Here is a 21283-nt window from a genome sequence, read left to right as displayed (position 1 = left end):
AAAACAATCGGAGTATATCGACATGTAACGTGAGCTAATTCAATAAACTGCGCAATGCGTTGTGTGGTGAAATGCACGCGAAGGAGACTAGGAGAGCAGAAAGCAAGAGTAGAAGAGAAATGGCAGACTAATGCTGATTGAAACGAGGGAGGAATAATGGAAATAAATGGTTGCGAGAGATCTCTTTGGCGTGGGCTTGCTCATTAGCTCATTCCGGAGTTCTCTCGGAGGAAGTGATCTAAGCGAAGAAGAATCACAAAACACAGAGTTGAGACAATGTTAAACCTGCGTGCTGAGTCACTGTTATCCCGGGGGCCTCTGTCATAGGGATTCCTGTTGATTCCTTGCCAGTACTACCTCTGGATTAAAATCATACATCGGCTTTGGAATGGAGCTCGAACCACACATCTAATGTGTACTGAATGGTTCACAGAATTTTTGACATATTGCCATAATCGAGGACGTTCGCGGGATTTTTTCCAGGAAGGGGTAAGCGGGACATAATTGTTTCCAAAAACTGCTGCCCCCTCAAAATCAGTGATTCGATTCTGCCACAATCCTGAACCAGTCTTACTTGTAATTATCAATCCCTTGTGATAAGTAACTGAAATTAAAATATATGTGTGAAATCATAGATGCCGACTTGGGGGGGGGGACTAAGGTTGTGTCTGATTCCTCCCAAATTCCTCAAGAATGGCATATAACACATTGGGCCAATCTTGCTTCTGTATGAAATATACGTATAAGTTTAAGCTGACATTAATCTTCCAAGAGGAAGGCGTACCCCATTATGATACTTCTCGGGGTATCGAACCCGGGGCCCTTTCCTTTAAAGGGGACGACATCCGTGGCGGAGTGGTTAGCACAGCTCGCTGCGACGCCAGAGGTCCCGGGTTCCCGACCTGGGCATGGGTGTTCTTTGTGAGTGTGACTACATGACTACATCAATTTCATCATATCATCCTCATCTTCGCGATTAGCCAAAAGTGGCAGAAAAGTGGAGTAAAATAAACCAAATCAATCAATCAACCCTTCTTCCCGATCCCCTATGTCTGTAATATTTCAGAAGAATTCTTTCTCTTGACTTTCAGATTACTATTAAATCCTAAAATAGTACTTTGGTGAAATGGAAGAAGAACAAGATGGTTCATATTGTTCTGTCTGTAGCCATGGCTTCGGTGTGAATCCATAATCCTTAACGAGATATAATCATCACGTATTTGATGTGGACTTTCGCTTATTGATCCCAACAAATGAATGATTCGTTGATTCTTGTAGTGGATGTGATTTCATATTTTGAGCTTCAAAATTTGTGAAGAGAACTAAAATAATATGAATATATTTTTGTTATAAAATATATTGATTTCCTGCATAATTGAATTGATTGATTGAATTGTTGTTTCAATCGGGACTGGACCTAAAGTTTAAAGTGGGATCCGAACCACTGTGCCATGTACCTCCACCCGGGACCCCTTGGTTACAAGGCGACGACGTTACCACTACGCCATCAGGGAGACCCAATTTCCTGCATGACTTCTAAACACAGCTGTGTTTCCAGAATTTAAAATATTAACTTCGTTCTTTTTTAAAAACTTTTTCTGAAGACACTGACAATTACCCGTGAAATCTTGTAAGAGTATGTTTATCGTTTGTTCTATTTTGATACGTCTTTACATTAATATTTTTGGCGATCATAGTGCCTCTAGAAGCGACACGTTTGATGCCAGGAAGGGGGAGCCTAAGAATGACAGCCAATTAGGATTTCTGATTGGCCATTGGGTCTAAATTTATTAGAAGAATCCAAACTGAATCTCCAAGTGGATGGGCATCTGTTGAATGTACACAGAGTGAATCTACCCACTCAGACGTGCTTTCGGATTCCTGCTGAACGCAGCAGAAACTCTTCTGAGGGTTATTTCAGTTAATTAACCTCCTTGTGGAACCTCCGCGGTGAGGGACGTTTTAACGCTCCTGGAGCCATCTTCTCTCGTGTTCCTATGGCAACCGCTGAGCTCATTAGTCCGTTTTCATTTCCTCGAAGACGCGATGGCCCACATGGTGAGCTGATGATTGTGAAGACGTAGCTAGAAATTGTATAATGGAAAACCTTCCGATGGATGGCCTAGCAACATGCAGGACCTCCTACAAGATACCTACACACCCCTTCTCCCTAATGGTACGTTCTATCAAACCTAACATGACACGTACTATTACTGTCTCCTCCCTGCAGCCAATCCTGTCACTTGGAAACTTTGCAACAGTAGATAAATAGATTTAGAATTAGATACAATCCATGCTGGATATGCATAGCATCACGCTCCGTCCACCATTACGCCTATATACGTGCCTTTCACGGTTAAATCGTCCGCGGAGCGGCGGCAAGCGCACCTGGCAGCGAGGGCTCGTCTGCCGGCAAACTTGATGCAACATCCGCGTAACTGGAAACGCTAGAAATGTGATGATAGAAGATCGTACAATTACATGGACAGTTACAATTAGAATAAACAAGTACGTTGTTACAAGAGGGGTTGGCAAATGTTCTCCTCCTTCATCCAAACATTTACTGTATATTTTTAGCAAATTTTCACTAACACGTATCAGTTTCTCTTACGAAATTGCTTCAATTTCTCTCCTGATATTTTATTTCAGTTCTTCTAATGTCTGTTTCTTGTGAAAGGCGCGAGGAGATTTTTTTAGGATTATGTTCCAATCGTGCTCTAACGTCGCCTACTTTCTCCTCAGTAAGCACACGTCGTTTCACCCTGCATCTTTCCAAGAACAAACCCTGTTTAACTAAATTTGTTCACAAGTTTTCGAACACAGCCTCTGTGTGGAACAGAAACATCTGGGAATTTTGCTGCGAAACTTCTTTCCCTACAAGAACTCGTAATGACTTAAGAGTTGTACAAAAAATATCGTTGTTTTAAATTGTACGGATAGCGTGACATTATTAGACGGCAGAAAAGCACCAGTAATACGTAAAGTAAAACAAAACAATCTAAAACACCGTAACGCTTCACAAACACGTCAAACTTGACACCAGCTATATGGATACTGAAGCACTGACGCGTCCAGTGCCAAGGTCGTCGTACAGCTGTGGATCTAAATGCCGGCAGACGCGCTCGCACTTGCCCGGCGAGCTGGCCGCCGCTCCGCGGACGACTCAACCGTGAAAGGCACAAGCGCTGTACAGTGGTGGAAAAAAGTTCTTCCCCATAAGACTTTAATGGCAGTAAATAATGCCGGAAAGGTAGGCAACACACATTGCACCTTTAGGTGATCGGGTGATTCAGTCTGTCTCAAGGAGCAACTCGTCTTTCATGCAATAGCCAACAGACACAGGAAATGTAGAAAAGTCACGTGACTTGTCAGGTGGAATGTTGTTCGTCATAAAATCGCCTTTTCTCAAGCCAGGTCGCAGAACCGACAAGAGTTATAGCCTATGTCCGAAAATCATTCCCCTAAAACCGTCGAACGAAACGCTAAAATAATTCTTGCCTTAATTTTATAAGGCTACTATACTATATGTGCCGCAGTAGCTCGGTCGTTAGGGAGTTTGATTACCATGCGAGAGATCTGAGTTCGATCCCCGACTGGGGAGAATTGGAATTTTGTCCACCTGTTCAAGTGGCTCCGGCGCCCACCCAGCGTCGTATAAAATGGGTACCTGTAGGAAGCTTGGGGGGGGGGGAGGAGGTAAAGGCGGCCAGGGGCGTGGTGCTGATCACATTATTACCACCTTCGGCCGTAACAAGAAAGTGTGGGTCCCTAACTCCGCACCCCCTACACGCCTTCATGGCTTGGTTCAAAGCACAAGGTAGCACTTTGCTTTTTCATTTACTATACGTCCCGATTTTATCGGAACAGAACTTTCTAATTTCTACGTGGACATTCTTCCAAGTTCCGTAGGGATGTGAATAGGCTCCAGTTTTTCTTGACACAATTCATCCATGTTATATTTCATTATAAAAACCACGGCCGATATCCTGTGTGTGTGTGTGTGTGTGTGTGTGTGTGTGTGTGTGTGTGTGTGTGTGTGTGTGTGTGTGTGCCCATACAGCACAACATGGTTTCAGATATGTTACGGATACGTAACTCTTGAAACATTGTAACATTGCAGCAACATTGCGAAACATTACTGTGATGTTTCAGGTATGTTTCAGCAATGTAAAAATGTCCGGGAATCTAACATAACATTCGTAATGTTACAGAAACATGTCAGTGCAACATTACAGAAACGTATCAATGTAACATTGCAGAAACATGTCAGTGTAACATTACAGATACATTTCCGTACAGTTTTGTGATATTTCAGTTACATTACAGTGATATTATTTCACATTATTGTTATATTGAATGGAATCAGTACTGTATTCATAAATGGCATATTTGAGGGGGGTTTGGGGTTAAACCCCCTTCAAAAATTATTACAATATTTACTTGTAAATAATTTCCTGAAAATAGAATTCACAGTATTTCTTTTAAAATCAAGTATTGTGATGCTGTGAAAGTGCCAGAGGTCTTGGGTTTGAAACCTCATTAGGCATGATGATTAATATTTATTTTATCTCCCATCAATTGACCACATATCTCAATTAATCTAGTCAGGAGAAAAAGTGCATAAAATTGCCAATTATGCATTCGTTCATGTCAGACAAAGCTAGAGTTAAAAAAAAACTTTAGACACCTCAAAAGAAAATATGAAACATTAAATTGGTAATCATCATTAATACCTTCAATTGTTTACTAAGGAATAGAGTTTTACATGCAATAACAAAGCTCTTTGTGGTTTGCTGTGCCACGTCACAAGGAAGGTTGGATTGAGGGTGATGTTATCAGCATCATGCTCCAGTCACTTTTCGCCCACTTTACCAATTGATGATAGACTGGAAGCATGTAAACATTTTACTAAATATTAAAATTTACTTTGTGCATTGTGTCACTTTACGATGAAAAATCTTGTACAATAAGGTATATTCTATATATTAATTACAAAAGAATGAACAGATAATTTGAGCATATCATCCCAAATAAAAATTCAAAATTAATGTAACAGTTAAACTGCAAACTTGCATGTTTGTAATTTACCACCACCTTGTACATAGCTATTGTGAATTATTTACACCATTTAGATTCTAATAATATTGATTTTGAAACATGCATTATTCTGGAAACATCTGAGATACCTTATTGGATACTTTCTGGAGATCATGCAGAGTGACCTACAAGTTACCTGAATTGGCAGTCTATACATTTGATAAGAATATCCTACATACTTACATAATTGGAGAAATTGACCACAAAGTTGGCAACCGTTAAGTATGCCGTGCCACCCCAAGGTCTGCGGAGCCATGGATTATTATTATTAAAAGAATCAGTAAAAAATAAAAACTTGGAAAACTATCAGTTCACAAGAAAAAAGAGCAAAATGGACACAAGCTAAACTTGGGAAATTTTTGGGAACTAACAATATAAATAAGAATTGAACAATAACAGCAAATCAAAGTTTAAAAATTGATTAAATGTGTTTTGACATTCTCTATAATCTTGAAAATGTGCAGTATCAGAGGTTGTGCTTGCCAGTCAGAATTATCAATGCAATTACTGTTTCTTGTGAGAAATTTACATTGTCTTGTTGCTTCAAAGATGTTCTACGATTTCCTACATTACCATTTCTTCATGAAAACAATTTTACATAGATTTCCTAACTTATACCAAAACATTTCAAAATGAGAACATGCAAGACATGATTTTTGAATGATTTATATTATATCTTTCATTGACTTTCAAATGGTTGTGCTAGGCTAGGTTCGTCAGTTTCAGAATACACTGTGAGAAATATAAATAAGAACCTTGCAGTGAAGGGATCCCAAGTTCAATACCATGTGAAGGCACATTGCACAGTGGTTGGAATCCCACTTTAAATTGCAGGTCTACTCCCGATTAGCCTATCTGCACATTAAGTGGACTTCAAACAACAATTCACACATGAAACAAATATAAAAGGATAAGTATTATCAAAGGAATATATATTTTTTCACAAAAGAGTCTTTATTTTTTTGTCTAAATACATTTTTTTGTTCAGTTGAAATTTCTGCAGACCACACTCAGACAGCCTCAGTGGAACATTCAGTTTTACCTGTAAAGAGAATAATGTCATGTAACATCAATTCTGAATTAGCATTCTGTGGGCAGAAATATCATTTAAAGAAACAAAATTTTGCATAAGGTCATTCCACATCAGACATCAGTTCAACCAGACCACGGTACCCATAATCTGAAATTTTCATGAAACTCGGCACATTTAATAATACTTTCATGGTGGTGAGAAACCATAGTTTTTCGGTCTAAGTTGTTCAGTAATTCCTCTTTCTTCCATTACCAAAGCCTCCAAGTGTGAGCTGCACTGTCCTGGAAGAAAAATTCTAGCTCCCTTACAAATTATTCAAACTTCTTTGAAATTTCACAACATTACCAAAATAATAGAAAGAAAATATGACAACGTATCACATTCACATTTTTGTACACCAATAAATTAGTAAAATATTACCAGATTTTAGGGCAAAAACAATGTTTACTACAATTTCGATTTTTCTTAGGTTTGATATATCATCTATCTAGCCCAGAAATAAAATAATTGGTGATTCATTCCTCCTCTGCTTTTTTTTAAATGACTACCGGATTTTATACTTTTCACATTAACTCTTAAGAATCTAGATATCATTGAAGCACATTTTTTGGAGTATAAAATTTTAAATAGCGTTTTCATGGATGCCAGGAACGCAGGGCATGGAAGGAAAAGCCAAACTGGTGCCTTACTACTGGACCACCAGATCCACTTGGCAATTGGACAATATCTTCACTACTTGAGAAGCGGTTGGAAAACTATGAAGTGCTTTTTGTTGAAAATGGTTGGCTAGTGCATGCTAGTACCTTGGTATATCAGTAGCTATAATGTGCTCAAACACTACACAAAGTCTCATCCTAAACCGAGGGATCAAATCTAAAAATTGTACTAAAAGTTACATTCCTCGTTAATTTTATTCCATGTATTAAAAAGTTATAGTAGTATTCAACTACTTTTTAAGATGTGTCTTTGTCATAGTAAATGTAAATAAACTAATATTAGTAATTATAAAGGTAAGAACAAAACATTCATGTTTGACCACAGGATGTTTTCAGGTAGGGCCAAGCACTGATTTTTTTTTTCAAAAGGGAGGGGGGAGGCATATTTTCTCCATAATAGTGTCACTCCCTGAAAGAAACACAGTCAATTCAAAGTTATCATATTTCTGCAATATCCTTTTAATAATTCATTCAAATGACTGTGACTGAAATAAAATTATATGGGTGAAGTATGAAATTTTAAGGTGACACCTTCCTGGCATCCATGAAAACCTTATTTAAAATTGTATACTCCGAAAATTGATTCTGTGATATCTAGATTCTTAGAGATAATTTGAAAACTATAAAATGTGATATACTTTTTTTAAAAAATCACAGAAGGAATGAAAACACCATCAATTTTATTTCTGTGTAAGTTAGATTATATATATGAAACTTTACTTTAAAAATATTTGAGTTGGTGTTGCAACTTTCCCTTTAAAAAAATCGAAATTCTAGTAAACCTTGCTTTTGGGCCAAAACCAGGTAATATTTTACTAATATACTGGAATATGAATGTCACATTTTTCTCTGAAATCTATATTCTTCGGTTAACGTTGTGAAATCTCAAAACACATTATATAATTTGAAGAGCGACAGAATTTTTTTCTTCTAGGACACTGCAGCTCGCACTGGAAAGTTTGGGAATGGAATAAAAGAAAAGGAATAACTAAAAGTTGAAGGGGTCATAATTCAAGGTAAATACCAAAAAAATCATGTGGTTTCTCACCACAATGAAAGATGAAATATGCTGAGTTTCATTAAAATTCAGGATCATAAGTTCTCAAACCCCTTTTGGTGGTAGAAACCCTCCAATGGTGGTTGTATGACCATTTTAGAAAAAAACAACCTTATTAGTACATGTTTCTAGATATCAGAAACAATGTTCAAAAATATTTATTGTCTTTATTTCTCCTGGAACATCCTTTTTCCAACATTACAAAGGTGTTTTTTTTCTCATGTAGCAAATTACGGAAACCTTAATATCTCAAAAATCAGTAAAGCTAGAGACCTAAAACAAAATTCATTCTGTAGTTAATGAATCATACTTTCTATGTTATTCAAGTATGTTTTGCTCAAAATTGCATCCTAAGAACAAAAATTAAGGTGGTAATTTGGGTAACAAGACAGTGCCCACGGTGGCTCAGTTGGTAACGCGTCTGACTACCATGCTAAAGGTCCCGGGTTCGATCCCCGGCCGGTTCAAATCCGGGAACTTTTCTATACCGCGTTTGTTACAACCTGTCCCGGTTCCCGCGCTAGTTGCTCCCTGTCTTTTCTCGGTGCTGGGGAAAGTCAAAGCCAGGCAGCCAATTAAAATACGCAACGTAGCAACAGCGTCTACGTAAGCGCCTCTCTTCTGGCTTTCATTCGCTCCTCGCTGCCCAGCAGACGATTTTTTCCTCGTTTCTCATTGGCACCGAAACTGTTGAGCGCTCCCTAGCGCGGGAAGCGGGACAGGTTCTACCAAACGCGGTATAACGGTGGAAGCAGCGTTGAATAACATGGGTACCGGGGGGTAAAGGCGGTCAGGGGCGTGATGCTGATCACATCACCCCCACTCACGACCGGGTCAAGAAACATGGCCATTTATGGAATTTTGACAGTTTCGGTTTTAAATATCTCAGATGGGTCCTTTTGAAAAATTCTGAAATTTGGCATGGAGGAAGCCCTGCATGAACCTAACTCACAGTAAAAATCCCAACTTTTAGACTCAACTTGTTTGGTAAATATGACATAACATATGCGATCTAATTTGTGACATTGGTGTGTAATGTTAAGCCACATGTATACCTAGAATAATGAATGAAGCATTTCCTTTTTCTTTTTTAAAGTTGGGCTTAAAAAATCAGAAAATATAGTAACATAGGATTTTAATAGTTGACTTACCAGAAATTAAAATTACAAGGTATGACAATTGAAGATCTGTGAAATCCGTCAACTTCTACATGAGCAAAAAAAGTCACGGGCAATTGTTGGAAAAATGGCTGGCCCAGGAGAACTAAATACAATATTTTTTTGGGATATTGTTTTTAATATCTACAAACTATGTACCAACATTTGTACTAAAAATGATTTTTTTTTTCTAAAATGGTCATGCAACCAATTACTTGGTTGATTTGACATGGAATGACCCAGAATTGACATGAAACTATCCTTGAGTAAAATAAAAGCAAGCCATATATTTGAACTTCTGCAACCCATATCTGTTCTACAGGGCTACAAAATATTTTTACATTTCAGTCTTAATAAATACATTGTGTGTTTGTTTGTTGCAGCCAACTGATAAGAGGACATGATAGAAATATGAGCAAAAGCATTCTTATGCCTCACTAGGGCTTCTAACCAAAGGCCACTTTTTATTAACCAAAAATACCTTTGTTCATCACAGTTTAAGACAGAATATCGCACAAATTTCCATGGAGTGGTTAGCACATTGCACTGCAATGATAGGAGTTCCAGGTTAGAATCCCAGCCTGGCCGTGGCTGAATTGCATCCATGAATAAAGAATTTCTAATAATAATAATAATCTTTTAATTTAATCTTTACAATTAACAAAAATGTGGCAGAAAAGTAAAGTAATATAAACCAAATCAATCAATCATCACCGGCGGTCGGTAGATAGGCCTTGGTCCTCACGGGCTGTTGCGCCACGGGTTATTACTATTTGGAAAATAAGTTTGCATTTCATTTCATTTTACGAAAAGAAAGAAAATAAGGTATGACTGAAGACGACCGGACCCCTCTCAGATTTTCTTCATATTTGGCATACTTACTAATTTGAGGCCTGCTAATGATGAATCTGAAGTTAAAATTTGTCGGAAACGTCTAGAAATTGCAAAATAATTGTGAATTATTGACGCTAGCCCCACAAACCATTGACGTGTGGTTAGGTTAGGCAAACATAGTTAAAATTTCATGTCGTGGTAGTATCAGGATCTAGCAATTGCAAAATAATTGCGATCCATTGACATGTGGTTAGGTTAGTTTCAGTTAGGTTAGGCAAACATAGTTAAAATTTGGTGTCGTGGTAGTAACAGGAATATATATATTTTGCTTGTGAAACAAAAAAATTTGCAAAAATCGACGGTTACCAGCCCGAAAACTAATGCCTTATTTTAGCTTATTTTGCAATTCTAGACGTTTCCGACAACTTCTAACTTTAGATTCGTGATTTGGAGGCCTCAATTAGAGAGTATGCCAAATATGAAGAAAATCTGAGAGGGGTCCGGTCATCTTCAATCGTTCGGAAAATAACTACTGTGTTTACACTTGGCAAATATGGGTGGGGGGAGAGTTTTGCTAAGATTTCTTGCTATCTTTGACTTTACATGAATATTGTGGCTAGTGGCAGATATAAAAAAGGTGCTGATGCCATCACTGTACATTATGGAGTATATAATGGGAGATTACACTTTGAAACAAGCACAATAATGAATCCAGCAATGTGTAATTTCTACATGTTAATTTGGATCATCAACATAATGTTTTTTATGACTCCTTGAGCTAAAAAAATACAAATTAGCCCATCACAGAACGTTATTACTTACTTGTTTTCTCTGTCTAGCCAAGTTTGTCCTGCACAAGCCACAACATCAGACACCTCTTGCTCTTTAGTATTTGGCTGGTGTTGGCAAACAGTGCCTAGAAGAAAAAAATCATAAATTGTATAAGGAATAATTCATTTGTATGCAAACTGAAATGCAAAATTTTCCATAATTTGAACCCGTTGACTAAGCAAGTAGAAAATATTGCATTTCACATAAACTACTTATAAAATTACAGAACAGTAAAATAAAACATTCTAGAAGTCTGACAATACTTCCAGTGCCTGCATAAGATACCATACTGCTACGCCAACACAAAATATAAAATGAGTGAAACATGCTGCTTATCCATTGCTGATTAACATGTATCTCTCATAACTAATAAAGAAGTACTAAAAAAGGTTCTAGCTGAATCACCTGGCAAAGCTAGTCACTATATTATAATATACACTGTGTCCAGTCATGGCACGTGTCACTTTCAGAGGATTGCAGTCATTTAAACCAGTACCACATCTACTTTGTTTACAATTGCACTTCAATGTACATGGGCTATTTATTATTGAAGGGTTTAGCCACCAAATGAGAGCTGAACTAGTAAGAATTGAGTTTCAGAAGTAATTTAAAATTTGGCTGTAACTATTTTCACCAAGTCGTGAGAATACTCATGGAACTCTTTCACCAGGTTGTGAGAATAGCAGGAAGTACTGAAGACCAGAAATCACATTATAAGGTGTTGGAAGGGTAATGGTTCCGAATGTTTAATGTTTTTTTTCAGTTTCATAGGAAGATTAAGTATTGCAAAATTGTAGAATTTATTGTTACAATAAATTTGAACCCTCGTGAAAGTAATTACCACTGTTTGGAATTTCAAAGTGCAACTCATTAGCAAATAAATAAAATCACGAAAAAAGTACCTTACGCAAGCATTTGTCGACAAGGCATTTTTCATTTGGAACACTTAGAGCTATAAATGGCCCACCCAACCTAACCACAAAAGCATTTAGAGGCGTTTTTTGAAAACTAAAGAGCCCTAAACCTTACTTGCCTAACTTTATTAAGAAACCCCTTTGCATCATGCACACATGGCAGTAGTAGTCCGTAATCAAGATGGTAGTAAACAAATGGCTGATTGCAATTGAGAAGTACATGTAAGTGAAACATTAATCTCAAAGCAAAAACACAGAAAGTGATTGCTATAACTCTGAAGTACATGTGTAAACAGACATTGAACCATGAAAAAAATGCCTGTGTACCATAATGAAATTGTAATTAAACAATTGGAACTAGGACCAAACCATTTATGAATGTAATATTATCTTCATCACGTGATACACTAGTCCATACACGATACATTTTTCCAACTGCATGGTGTGGAGGTAAAAAAGTAATGATCGCCTGCATGTAAACACACACCAATGTAATCTTTATACCCACCAATAACTAAAGAATGTGTGTGACAGTGTAACAGGCCAGGTCAGGTCAGAGATTATTCGCATGCACAGATTAAAACCTGGTGAAACAACTCTAAGCTAGCTTCACTAGTCACTCTGTCAAAATTTTACTTAGGTGGATGCTGTATATTCCATATTTAGATCAAATTCTGATTACATAAGTTTACAATAATGTGACAATTATATTTTGAAGCAATGTAATCACAGAGTTGGGAAAAGTATTTCTTGTGTGCATTGCTGATTTAAGGTAAATTATCGCTATCACAAACACAAAAATTAGCAAATAAATTTTAAAAAAAATATTGTTTCTGTTACTTGTTCTTTCACCCACTTCAAGCTGTGGTAATTGTAATGCAGCAACATTTCATTGCGTCCTGTAAAATTAGAATCTGAATTATAGGAGCACCATGTAAATCATGCTGTGATCTTCAGTAGTAGCCTGTTCGCAAAGACTCGAGCTACAATCCACACAGCTAAAAAAAAATTGCACGCGACAATGCTGCAGCCTTCGATTTACGTATCGAAATCGCAGAATGAATTTGTAGAAACGTATTTCTTATTAGATAAAAACTACTAACGTAACAACGTACGTAGTTCAAAGTATTCTACGCTTCTTCACTATGCACAGGGAGGTGAGAAACTTTTTTAAGAGGGCAAGTTTTGTACAAAATGAGGAAGGTGGTAATTACAATGTAACCGAAAAATGATACATTTTCAGCAACAAGTACTTTCCGTCTCTTCCATTCAATCTATTTTCGGTATACTATAAATGTGCACTGCTTATAGGTAAGCACTTTATTCCCTGTTATTTTAGTTTCATGAGGTGCGAGAAGTTCCATGCTTCTTCACATCATGTATTTTCAATTAAACAAACAAGACGAAATACTTCTTTAAACACTGGTTTGATAACGCCTGCCTTGTTTCCACTCACGTTCTCACACACGTTACGCAACACAGATTAAGTATAACACAATTAAACATACTTTGGTATTAATAATATTCAACTTACCACTCAATAAACAACATTATTCTTCATAAGATGTGCACGACTCCCGGTCAGCATTGAACGTAAACACAACATGGCCGCCTCAGAAAATTTCCCGGATGGCCGATGATGACTGAATCCAACGTTGCAATGTCTCCGAGACGTTCCAGAAACTAGACAATGAAACGATAACATTGCAATGTTTCAGAAACAAAACTGGGACTTCATGTGATGCTTTCTGTAACGTCAACGCGAAACCAGAATGTTAGAAACGTATATGAAAGATTGCAATATTTCTGAAATATGTCTGAAACTTGGTGTGCTGTATGGGTGTGTGTGTGTGTGTGTGTGGAGGGGGGGGGGCGCGCTAAAATTCAAACATGTGAGGTGATACTTTTCTCACTACTCCATTCTCAGATTCTTCGTATCAGAAATAAATCTTAATTCCACACACTGAAAATGTATCACTTCCTACATCTTAGCACGCAAATATATAGCAGCAGGTAGGCAAACTGTAGGTGCATTCGCGATTAGTCTTACTGTGCATAAAGTGGACTTAGACACCATATCAACCAACCAACACAATCCCGTTATTGTCCAGATTATTGAAATAAGAAGCTTCGTCGCGAATAACATAAGCAGGAAGACAATGTGAAATTACCGAACAGAAACAGAACCTAAAACCTAGAACGGCTAGATTGGATTAAATCGACGATACAGCACGCGTTCTGAAATGAAGAAGAATACGAAAGTTGAAGGACCTCGATATACACACACACTTTTCCTCCCCTCAATGGTAAGATATCTTTCTTTCAGAGAAGGCTTAACGTAGGCCTTCAAGGCCACGACGAGAAAGCGTTTTACATGCAATGGCGGAACCGAAACACAGGTCTAGTTTGATATGAAAGCTGTGTTCCTCCTTATTTCGTACGTCATTGATAACAGGAACACGGGCCTCGCCTGCTCACCCTAGTTTCGTAGAGCAGACGCCTGTTTGCCACCCTTTGGTTCTGTGACCTTCGCTCGTAGTTAGCAAGAGTGAATGACTCACCAGATACCTGTTGCCTGTGATCTTATACAAGAATAGATATTTCGTTAGCGTCTGTAAGTATTGTTTCATCTTCAGTTATTATCAGTTAACGTTCGAATTGTTTCCTAATTGTTACGTTATTTATAAATTAGTTCTCGAGAGTGAGCTTTCTATCTATTTGCACGGGGGGGGGGGTATACAGCCTGCATGTATTATTTTTTCCTGAAACAAGAAGAAATTCAAAGACAAAAAAAAGAGTCGTAGAAGAGTAGTTAACAAAAAAAAAGAAGAAAACGAAAATGTAAATGTTTAAATAAATTATTGTATAGATCGAGTGAATAATATTTTCTCACGGGGCCTCCTCGATGGCGTAATGATAACGTCGTCACCTTCTAATCAAGGGATCCCGGGTTCGATACACGGTGGATGCACGTAGTAGTTCGTATGCCATTTTAAACTGAAGGTCCAGTCCAGATTAGCTTATCTGTGCAGAAAAAATAAAAGAGAAATTGTCACAGTGTAAGAAAATTTAATGTTCAACCACATACAAAAGGGAATAATTTATTCCATGTTGGAGTTCACATTTATAGCCAACACAATTATGGATCGCAACGTATTTTCTAAGATCCATTTTAATTATACGTGCATGATAAAATAACAGAAGTTGAGGAAAGAGAAAGTCAAGTGAAACACAGGTGTCTTCTCCAGAATTTCAAATCTCGTTACGTAAGGTTCTGGGTTGAAGTCCCGGGCAGGCATGACTTTCTTGTTCTTGCCGTTTTATCTGCTTTATTTCATCATAAATCGTCGTTATGGTTTACCTACAGGGGAAGAATAATGACAATTGCCAATACAAAGCCAATAACGAACAGAACAACACAGTAGCGTACGCAGGATTTCATCAAGGGGGTGTTATATATAAAACTTGTTCGAAATTCACATTACCATTGTTTTATGATACTTTAATTAAATAATAATTCTCATAATTAAATAATAATACTTATAATTAATTAATTGAATTACTACTAATAATACTACTAATACCACTACTACTATTAAGTAGTAGAGATCTACATAAATATAGTATTTATGAAAGCAATAAAACGAAATTAATTTCTAGTAATTCGATTTTTAACAAATTCTAGAGCATTTTTTCTTTCTTACGAAATAATTGTCTACTCAACGAGATGAGACATTTTAAGTGTGAAGAAAATCCATAAAAACAAGAAAATATATTAAAATAAATTGAAATAATCAAAGTACGGAACTCATCCAAGAAGCTGCGGGGGTCTGGTCAGTAGGGCATCTGACAACCATGCTGGAGATCCGGATTCGATTCCCGGAATTGGTTGGAATTTTTCCGGCTTTGTCGCCGCATAAATATCCCCGATAATTCAAATTTGGATTGTCTCACTGTTGTTACCAACATAACATTTTACAATAGTTAAGCTTATTGTCGTTCGAATTCAGAAATTCAAACGTGCCGCGGGAAGGCGGACTGGTGACTGAGTTATTCTTGTCGGCCTAGCCATTGTCTATACATTAGCCAAGTTCAACGAACCAAGAACTTTCTTTAGTTAATGCTCATTGTTCACACACAAAAATACATGATCATTGAACATTGTTGCAGCCGAGATACAAAACAACTTTTTTGCTCTTTAAAATCATAGTTGCCCTTAAATATTATTTTCAAGAATTCGTGTTTATTTTCAAGGCATTCACTCTTAAAGACGCGTGTTTGGAATGCTGTGCTTTTCTCCGTGCCGCATGGGAATAATAATTCAAATTATTATTATATTATTATTAGTAGTAGTAGTAGTAGTACTGCCGCAGGTCCTTGACAGTGATAAATTGGTCATTTTTATTTTTTCCACAGCATTTTTCATAATATTTCAAAAGCTCAAGGGTGGTTTAAACCCCGTAACCCCCCCTTGCGTACGCCACTGGCACTCAATTAGGCAGATGTCAAGAAAGAAACAAGACTTTACAGTGTCTCCGTCTCTCGGTTTCTCGAATTGAAAATTGGTCTCCCGTTCTCGGTCTCGGCTAGTTAAATATAGAAATCGAAAAAAGTATGTGAAGATACATATATTTCATATATCCCGGTTTTATAGGAGATTTCGTGAGAGATGAAATAAGTACTCTTCGATCATGTTTATTTTTATTAGTTTTGTTACGTAACATCACTTTTCTTCCTAGTCGCGGACGAGTGACCATTACATGAAATTAATGACGAAATACTCAAACACCTGTGACAAGGACGGTACTCAAATCCGGGAACTTTGGTGACGAGATCGAAGGTTGACCACTTAATGAGCTTGCCAACCGAGTCTGCTTAATGTTGCTTGTGTCAGGTAATTCGAAATAACTGTCAATATCCCACATTCATTATCATTTGTTTCATAATTTATCTTATTGATGTTATTAACCTGAAGTCGAAGAAATAGTTGAAAGGCAATAATGGAAGATGGAATGTCTCTGATGTTACTTCGTGTCGAATAATATGACGTGATATTATGATATGAATATATTAATAATATAATATGTCTAGTCATTCCATTGATTGATCCCAATTACGCACACAAAATATGGTATAATGTCCACTCCTAACCAACCTCCGTGGCGGAGTGGTTAGCACAGCGCGCTACGACAGCAAGGGTCCCTGGTTCGAATCTCGGCTTTGCCATGGGTGTTCTTGGTGAGTGTCCGTTAGTCAATGTCATCATATCATCACTCATTACTCATCTTCATCGTCGCTATTTGCAAAAAGTGAAAGAATAGCAACACTAAATAACAAAAATCCAATCAGATTGAACATCTTCACCGATTTAATTCTATACCGTACCAAATTCCCAGTTTATTACTGCATCTTGCTTCATTTTACAGCATCTCAATTGTTTTCCGATTCGAAAAAAACTGGAATGTTGATCAGTTGATTGTGCATTGTTTCGTTTGTTTAATTAACGTCGCATTGATTAGTTTTAGACCAATCGTGACAGAGGGAATCGAGAGCACAAAGGAAGGGGAAAAGACAAGTTAGAGACCACGCCCCTCTTTAAAGGTAGCATTCCGTGAATACGACTGAAGTGACTGCAGAATATTGTGGATAAAATTTGTTTCGCTTTTTTCTGTTATTTCTGTTTCAGTTATTTTACTTCGCTTTTCTTCTACCACTCGTGTTAAATGTGTCTGTGAGTAAACTCGTGAAATGGACGATGGGACAAAAAAATCTATGCCTCTCCCACGGTTCGAAACTGTGACCACAAAATATTGTCTTATTTTTAAAATTTACGCTAAATATGGTTTCACTCGTGTCTTTCTCAAGGCGTTCCATTACCTCTCCGATGGCGTAGTGGTAACGTCTTCGACATGCAATCAAAGGCTTCCGAATTCAATACCAGATAGAGAAACAATTAGCGTGTGGCAGATCTTGTTAAGAAAACAGTTGCTAAAATGTTCTTCTTGAGGCCACGTAGCACCCAGCTGTTGTTTGTTGTTGCTGGGGCATGAGTCATGTGACTCATGCTATCAATGCTCAATCCTTCCCGAGAACTCAGATCCACCAGACAAACTTAAGCGAATAATTTGTTATTTGGGTTGCATAAACAACAGGCTTTAAGACGTTACGAAATTCTAGGTCCCGTGGCCCAGGTAATTCTTTCTCCGACTGTACCCAGATACCCATTTATTACAGGCTGGGCGAATCTCAGATCCGCTACATGCAGACACATTGCTGGAACCCCCACCTCCCTCGGGAATCGAGCCCAGGTCTCCCGCGTTGCAGTCAGACTTCCTACCGAATGCACCACAGAGACTCTTGTATTAAAACTACTAACAACACACAATGCATTAGTGATAATAGTAGAAGTCGAACGAAAACTAGGAAAGGAAAAGTGGTAGTTACATTTCTATTTTTTTTCGTCACTTCTCTTCCATCTTTGGCTGATCGCTCGCAAGAAAGAAAACACCCGATATAAAGTGTAGCATTTACAGCACCCAGATGGTAGTTGTGATGATGATGAGGCTTGGAAGTAGTGTTGCCCACGGGACGAGACGGGACAGGCTTTTAAAAATTCGAGACGAGACGAGATTGACCATGTGTCATAAGACAAACGAATATTTTCGAGACGAGACAGCATTTCCACGAGGCTCCACCGAGACGAGACAGGCCAAAGTCTCGTCTCGTGGGCAACACTACTTGGAAGTTCACTTTATGCAGAGATAGGCTAATCAGGAGTGGATTTACATTTCAAATTGAAACCAAAACACTACGTGCCTCCACCGCGTATCGAAACCGGGACCCCTGATTACAAGGAGACGACCTTACCACTACGCAACAATGTATTCGGAATAAACAAGTAGGGATTTTTCAGATAGGGAATGATGACATGTAGAAAAAATGCACGGTTATTGTAAAGTCTGTAGAACTGTGAAGCCCCATACTAAAAATAAATATTATATTGTATCCTGATGTAGTGTGTGACCTCTCATGTACAAAACAATACTATACACGACAGTTGGCTATTATGAACATCTAAAAGCAATGCTTGGCCAAATGTAAACTTTTTCATCTCGCCCCGCTTCGGGTGTGTCGTCGACAGCCAGGTGACACGCTGTCTTTCAGGGAAGGACCCGGGAAAATCCACATAAACTGCGAATGGCGAGGACTGATAACTGTTAGCAGATGGCGTGAACGTCGGGTAAACATTTGCCGAGCTCTAGAGACAGGCTTTTTTCTTCTTTCTTCGTGAAAAACGATGACCCAGATCCTAATTGGCTGGCGTCTGTGACAGACGAGGGGCGAGGTATTGAGGCCAAAAGGCCCAGATGATTGCCAGAGCTTCTTCCAGTCTATGCTATAGCTGCGTGGTTATTTTTCTCTGCAAATTGTGTTTATTTGATCTTGCTAGATGGAGCGGATGTGTTTTCCCCTGGTATTTTCGCTTCGTCGTGTGTTTTTTAGGTCACTGTACTCTTCTGCAACATGCACTATTCTCCATCCACAGTAAGAACGAAGTTCATGTAAACAAAACCACCTTCTGAGAAATATTTCCTTTCCTATTTGATAGGTCGGGTCTTGTACTGCCCATAATTACATTGCTCGTAGCTGCACAGCTCATAACATGCAAGATTTTTGCACAGGTACCATTGGCAGTGGCGTGCACAAGGGGGTGCTGGGTGGCAATGCCCCCCTTGGCCCAGTATGTATAAAAAAAAAGTCTTAAGTGCACGAAAAATATGGCAAAAAAAGTATACAGAATACTTAACCCCCTGTCAGGGTGTCTACCAGTGAAGAAAGTCATGAATGTCAAGAAAAAGTAAAGAAATCAGTCAAGAAGTCAATATGAAGTCAAAAAATTATACTTGTGGTCAAGAATTTTTGCTCTTACAATGATTGATTGATTGATTTTTTCTTTTCTGCTCCTTTTGGCTAATCGCGAAGATGAGGATAATAGTGATAGGATAAGAGATATATATGAAAGGACAATCACAAATATATATATATAGGAACGACAACACGAGGACCACATAAGATTATACTGGCTGTAAGTCCAGAGGCCTTTTGGTGGTGTTTTCATTAAATAAGTATTTTTTTTTCCTTAATTGCTATTTCCCAACTTTACTTAAGTAGGAGTCGAATAAATAAAGGTTAAGAAAAACGAAAAAAGGTCATGAAAAAGTCAAGATTTTTGGTTTGTTATTTTGGTTAACACCCTTTACATATTTCTGTTATCTTTCCTTATTTATCCAAAGACCATCTTTGTAAGAGGTGCGGCAACAGCGTATTTGATTTGTTGACAGAACTACCTTAAAGACTGAATGATATATGATCGTTCATGATTTTGACGAAGCGGCTTTATAGATGGCAGTCGTACGAAATAATTTTTTTTTATTTTTAAATATGAATTCACGATCATTATAAACGATCGGCGATGTGTTCGTTACATCTCCAGACATTATATTCTTGACTCCTCGTGCATCTACATGGCTAGGAAGTTTTGATGAGAGAAGAACGAACAAAAAAGCTCCCGCGGTAGGTGGCCCTTCTCATCGATCATTTTAGTAAAGTGCATGCCATGATGCTGTGTGGGTGCTATGTTAATGAATGCCACAGGAAGTTACCTCTTTGATTCGCCGAAAATTCTTTCCTCAAAAAAATTGCCTCGTTGTTTCTTCTTCATCATTAAATCCCTTAGAAGATATTCCTTCTATTTTTTTTGGCATTTTTTTCTGCCGCTGTTTCTTTTCTACAGAGGACAAGAGATAAATTATTTTGTTACATTTGTGTGTGTGTGTGGCGCGTGCACACATTTTAATAGTAGCCAGTTATTTGTCGTATGTTTAATTCATGTATTCATTAAAATATCAAAAAGTTGGAATGGAAAAGTCTGGAAATATGAACTATAGTTGCTACTTGCTGTGATTATGGAATGTTGCATATTTTCAAAAACCAATGCAGCGTTTCTTTCAACGGAAGATATTGGTTTCGTATTTGCACTCTTAAGAAATATGCTGTAAACGTAGTTAAATTACACTAAAACATTATAAAAATGGTCTGGAAATTAATGAGATGACAGGAAAATGTTGACGGACGTAAGAGAATTTGTTTTGGCAAAATGAGTGCGAGTCTTGTAATTTTAAGATCGCGCTGCGACGCCAAGGGTCCCGGGATCGAATCCCGCTCGGGCTTGGTTGTTTGTGAATGTCCATTCATTAATTTCATCACTCATCCCCATCTTCGCAAATTAGCCAAGAGGCAGGCGTGTCGTATTATTAGCTCCGTCTGCACTTTTTGACACTAGGTGTAGTGCAGTGTATCCCGGAGTCAGGTTGGTGCAATGAAATGACGTTCAACCGAGTAGACGAATAGCGGTGGTCAAGTTCAGAAGATTCAGCAAATGCCTGTCTGCTGCTTTCAACGCTCATTTATATTAGCACGCATCACGCGACCATACAGCTCACATTACACCGCTCCAGAACGTAGTGCAAATGGTGCAGCCACCAAATACATTACTTAACACCAAATGAACGAAGTAGACGAGTTGGTGTTGCACCATGTAACCACATGCACTTGTGTGTGGTAATAACCAAGTAGATGAGCAA

At 38.0% G+C, this 21283-nt stretch overlaps 1 protein-coding gene and 1 long non-coding RNA gene across 3 annotated transcripts in view; one reads left to right on the top strand and one right to left on the bottom strand.

The window, feature by feature from the left end:
• Window positions 1–21283, top strand: part of mew (multiple edematous wings) — a 313875-nt gene that overhangs the window by 12347 nt on the left and 280245 nt on the right. The window lies entirely within an intron of this gene.
• On the bottom strand, window positions 5811–13243 carry LOC145986572 (uncharacterized). Its single transcript, XR_014441596.1, has 3 exons — window positions 13174–13243; window positions 10717–10810; window positions 5811–6139 (listed from the first exon to the last, which is right to left on the bottom strand). It is a non-coding gene; the product is annotated as an uncharacterized LOC145986572 (long non-coding RNA).

The sequence above is a fragment of the Lepisma saccharinum genome, chromosome 4 (genome assembly GCF_977018435.1).
Source record: "Lepisma saccharinum chromosome 4, izLepSacc3.1, whole genome shotgun sequence".
NCBI lineage: Eukaryota > Metazoa > Arthropoda > Insecta > Zygentoma > Lepismatidae > Lepisma > Lepisma saccharinum.
This window is presented reverse-complemented; position numbering and strand designations above follow the sequence as displayed.